Below are 6,000 nucleotides of genomic sequence, written 5' to 3'. Positions count from 1 at the left end.
ACATGTTCTCTTTGTAAAATCAACTAATTTCGTGAAAGCATTTCTTGTAGGAATCGAAAGGAATAATCCATCAAATTGACAATTTATTCTAATTGAAAAGAATAGAAATGTTACACTAATAGGGAGAAGTAAATGTATACTATTATATGCTAGTTTTCAAAACTGAAAATCCAAATTACTATTGCATAAATTGGAAACCTGGACTATTTTTATAGAATTAAAAATCTAGATTAGTTTTGCAAAATTAAAAGGAAACTAAGTTACTTTTACATAATAAAAAAGTATATGCTGTGGAATAAGAAATAAATGATTCAAGTCACTAATATACTAGAAGTGAAAATGAAGGAAAAAAACATGAAAAGAAATGAATGATTGATCTCCAAAAATTACTAGTGTGCACAATCTTAATGAAAATTTAATTCAAACATGAAAATAATCTGAAGCTAAGCTATGAAAGAATTCAAACATGCCATCAATGAAATACATTTTTTTGTGATTTCTTGTATTTTATGTGAGCACTAAACCTACTGCATAATAGAGAAACAAACTAAGCTTGAAACTAATGCTTAAAAAATTAAAATAAATCCATGAAATTTAAAGAAACGCATGCAAGAATCGATGCAAACTGCAACTAATTCTTGGTAAAAGAAAAAAAAATAGAAATAATACAGGCTCACAAGCTCTTCAAGGGGTCGACCTATCAAGCTTGAGTGTAGTCGAAACTCATATCAGCAAATTAACTCATGAATGCATCCACAATATAATGAACAACATAGTGATTGAATTAAAATCATGATTTTCTACGATAAGAGAAAATCATGAGAAGATTTAGTTTTAACACAATCTTTTCTTGGATCTAGCCTTTTCTCATTCAATTCAATGCTCACCTGGTTATGAAAATGTTTTCCTTCAAACTGTAAAAAAATATAGATTGTTAAAACTAGTGTTGACTTCCAATTTGACCAGCCAATTTCTTATGCTTTATGATCTTCCAGTTAGGCCAAATAGGTGGTCATCCATATGCTCAACATTTGGGGTCTATCCATATATCGTTTCCACCTGCTAGCTTGGGGAAACATGTCTAACCATGATCTGAGACATATAATTTCTAGTTAGCTATGGAATTTTTTCATTTTGATAGTTATAGAATTTTTTACATTAATTTTCGTAAAGAAACTACAAATTATAAGTCATGAATAAATGATCCCTTTTATGTTTCTGAGCATGACTGAAATGACTTGGTAGCTTGGAAGTATGGAAAAATTATTACAAAAAATATGGAAGTCGTGTAAAATACTATCAGAAGAAGGACAATTCACGACTTTAACAAGAATCTATTCATAAAGAGACTTCCAAATGAAAAAGACCAATGCCCTAAGTTCTATGAAGCACCAACAAAGCCCCCAATTTCTTTCTCTTCAAGGTAGCTTCCAAACTTTTAACTATTACAACTCTGCTCCATAATTGTAGCCCTACAATAACTCCTCAAAATTTCATCCCTGCAATTTCAGCCTCCTAAAACTATGGTCTAGAATTTCGGCCCCTACAAATACAACTGCCTAGAAACCCTAGTTTCACATGTGTGAACAAGGAGAGAGAGAGATCAACCCAAGAAAATAATGATTCTTACGTCTTTCCATTGTCCTTCTAGCTCTTCTTCTCCTTCATTATTGCAGATCAAACTTGATGATGAGTGTGTGTCCAAGAAAGTTCAAACTCCTTGTATTTATAGCCTTCTTGAGGGGTCGAATATCACTCATTTGGGATGTCTTGTATTGGACTTGGGGTCGAATGGGTATTGGAGAAATAGATGGATTTTTCATGATAAAATAAATAATTTTATTCGCTACAACATATCCAAATGGGAATACAACACATGACATAATTTCTTATTTGTCCTATAAATACCTAGAAGCATGAAGAACATTCTTTTGACCTAAACTTGAGAATGAAACCCATGACTTATATATAATATTTTTTTATTTTTCTTTCTATTTCTTTGTTTATACAAATAATATAATGTCATGATTATAAATGGGTCATTATGAATACCGAATCTAGTTAGAATTTGCAACACTCCCTCTTAACTAGGGAGGTATTCATAACCCCATTACATGGTATAAGGAATCTAAATCTTGAAGAATTATCATAGGAAGAGTAGAATTGATAACCCATCTATGTGAAGCATTTATATCATAGCCAACATTTTCCCTGAAGGCCTTAACTAGACAAGCTCAACTTCATTCAAGAGAATTATGTCAGGAGGCTTTCCGTGAGTTACAACACTACCTCTCTAAGGCACATACCCCATCCTTATGTTCACTAGTTATGCCTTTTTATGACTATCCTTAACCTGGATTCAAAACCAGAATCCTCAAAGAATATCGACCCTTTCGACTACTCTTATATTGGATGCCCTATCTCAACCTCAAAGAGTATTGATCTACAGCTTCTTTCCTAGATTCTATAATCCATAAGAATTTCCAATTTTAGATGCTTATCCAATCTCTAAAATTCATTAATTCTTTATGGCCTTCACTAATACTTACGGTTGTTAGTCGTAGTCTAATGTATGACCCATTACGACAAGAACTATCCAACATCACTCCCTCTTAATTAGGGAGGAGATGTCTACCAAACCAATCTTGTCTCTAATGTACTCAAGCTTCTTATTTGGTCATTTTTATGTTATATAGAGTCTACGACTACATACATAACTATCTTCCCTAGCCTAAGTGGATTGACCTAGAACAATAGAGAGAGAAGGGCACAATTTCTTCCTTAAAGTAATTGAATGATGGGATGAAGCCTACCTGGAAAATGTCACAAGCTTCACTCCTTCCTCGACTTGCATTAGGGGATTTTTTATGTCTAAAATGGGCCTGATAAGAAAATTATATAATAATAGTGGAAATAATAAAATAATATTAGATTACATCATCAAATTTTAGAAGGAAAAAAGAAAAAACTATTTTTTCAACTTATCTCCTTATGGGTTTACTCAACTTTCGAGAAGCAACACTTGTTGAATGAAAAAATTGATTCCTCATCCAAAGAGTACCCATGTTTCATACTTTTTATGAACCCTGCTACACGAAAAATGATAAATACATGGAAAACATGATTGCAATCACGTATTTTCATGTATTTCTAATATTTTGCGTAGCAAGGCCCATAAAAAGTATACAACATGGGTACATCTTGGATGAGGAATCCAATTTTGCATCCAATGAGTATTCTCACTTGAAATTTGAGTAAAACCTTATGGAGATAAGTTGAAAATACGAGTTGAAAAAATAGTTTTATTATTTTATTATTTTTTAAACTTTTTACTTTTTTACTAAAAAAATGGTGAATCATCCCCCATGGTTGAAATCATCATCTTGAGTCCTATTGGTTCTCATAAAGTTTATTTTAGTTGTACATTTTCATAGGAGGCCCATTTTAGACCTCAAAATTCCCCTAATGTATGCTCCAATCGTAGCTTTGATCGATATAATTATATCTTTCACAATCAAACAATACAAGCCTAAGATCTATGACATACATGTAACATAATACAATCACTTCATTAAATATACCAACATGGTATTAAAATACATGAAATCATAACTTCATATATAGGAAAACAATATGCCCTTTGTATTAATAGAGATGGAGAGAGTTACAACCAAAAATAGGAGTTGATCTTGTAGAATAGCTCCCCAAGTTGACTTATGATTCCCTTGCCATAAAATATGCCTCTATGTCACCCTAATGCATGGAATAATGAATCTTAAAGTAATAACATGAGAATAGAATCAATCTCTAAAAGCTAACCCCTTTCCCATGAATGGTTGCAAAATATATAGATGTGGGAGGTAGTTCATGAATTGTTATCCATTTACCAATCAAGGCTTGAGATCCAAAAGTGATGGGAGAATGAGCTCGAGGGATGGGATGGTCATTTCTCCAAAGTGGAATCAGATAGGATTCAAATGTTTATCTAAGGTAAATGGTTGAAACAACCTCTTGAAGCTTCTCAAAGAGGAAGCTTCAAGATTCTTTTTATTTTCCCAAATTTCTAGAACCAGCACACCCCCAAAATTAAGCAACCCACTGGTGATCAACAAAGGTGCAGAGAGGGTCAACTTGGTAGTCAACACTCATCCCTAAAGGGCTAGGTCATGTTGGTCCTTAAAACATTGGAATCTTAGTAGTCAAGAGTAGAAACTCAAGGATTTAGCAGATTCATTCTTAGGGCTTTGGGTAGGATGATGAAAATAAGTTGAAGGATGTTAATTGGTCCCATTTGAAGGCTTGTAAACCAAACGCGACAAAATTACCTACAGTATATTCCCTGCTAAATAAAAAAGTCAAAAATAACAACCGATGACTGAAGTACTTTACCTTGTGACAAGTGAGGATCAAGAAAAATCGGCAAGCGCGTCATTTGCTACAATACATTTACATCATGATATCTTTGTTGAGAGAAGCATACCCATACTTAGCACTTAAGCTAACATTACATGTAAAATGACAAAAGGACATGTCCACAAATGGCTAATGGTGGATCATTGAATGGATGATTTTTTGTATGATCAAATCAATCTTAGATTTGGATCTTTTATTAATCTTAAAGTCACAACCTGGGTGGATGAAACTAGATCTGATGTCTTCTATCTCATTCACACGACCAAAAAATGTATGAGCCTAACCATGCAAATTAATGAGTTGAAGTCCAACATGGTAGAAACCATCTGATTACCGACGAATGGTGTAATTCATTAACAGACATGAGAGAAACCATTGATGATGTTAATGGCTCTCAAGGTACTCTAGTACAATCTGTATAGTTTGAATGAATGAGACTATATCAAACACTACACAAAATATTTTGATCGAAGGCCAATGGCCTAGAATTGTCACTGATAATGAGTAAACTTACCATTGAGGTATGTAAGTACTAAGGTACGGAGGGGTTTTTATAAGTCAAATTTATGGATAATGCGCTAATGTTGACAGGAAGTGACTCGTCGTAGGAGGGTCTTGATGTATCTCGCATAAATGACATGAAATTGGTATGATGATTTGAGATAGAATGATCATAATGATGCTAATACAAAACTGGATTAGGAATGAAAAAGATGGAATGAAGGCTTAAGAGTATTGTAGAAAATATTGATTGAATGGGTTATCTTGAACATAACAGTGACACTTAAATGGATTTGGTAGCATTGACCCAAAACCAAAATGGAGGCTTTGAAAGGTATTGTAAACCAAAAGATAAGAATATTTCCCAACCCAAAACCCATGGAGATGAATTCGAAGAGTGTCATGTTCAAGAGCGACTTGCTTCCATTAACAAGTGGAGTATCCCACTTTTCCAATTTCACCAACCATTACCGGTTAATATATCTTTATTTTTTATAAGAATGAGGAGGAAAACATATTCTTGATTAGTAGCTTCATCCTTAGGGCAAATCCCTCTAAGAATATTTAAAAAACCTAGAGAATAAGTGGTTCAGTCCCTTCATGATTGACGATTCCATCATTGTTTGATGTTTTTATGAGTCCAACGGAGGTAAAAAATTAACATATTTTTCATGTTTAGAGAGCTAGAAAAATAGGTGAAAAAGAAAAATCCAAAGGATCCTTTTTGTAGGTAGTCTCTTGAGTCCAAAAAGGAAGAAAAAAAATACTTAGGAAAATCTATTAGCCATATTCGACTAAGGCATTCGTTTTTCATAAGTAGTCTATATCAGTGCGGAAAACGGTTAAACTTATACAAAGTATACATCTTTTCATTTACTTTACCAAGTTATAAAGGACAAGCTCTCAGGAATCTTTTCATATTTTGGGATTTTGAAAAGAGCTGAAAGAGGACTCAAGGGGGGCTCCTTTCTCATAATTTTACAAAGCCTGAAAAAGTGATAAAAGTTTACTCTTAGTCAAAATGATCTTATGCCATTCAAAGCATGATAGAATCCATTGAACAGATGTTGACCTACTCAAAACATC

Source organism: Pinus tabuliformis, chromosome 4_2, assembly GCF_031772625.1.
Source record: "Pinus tabuliformis cultivar Carrire ecotype Pingquan chromosome 4_2, CPIR1, whole genome shotgun sequence".
NCBI lineage: Eukaryota > Viridiplantae > Streptophyta > Pinopsida > Pinales > Pinaceae > Pinus > Pinus tabuliformis.
Note: the sequence above shows the minus strand (reverse complement) of the source record.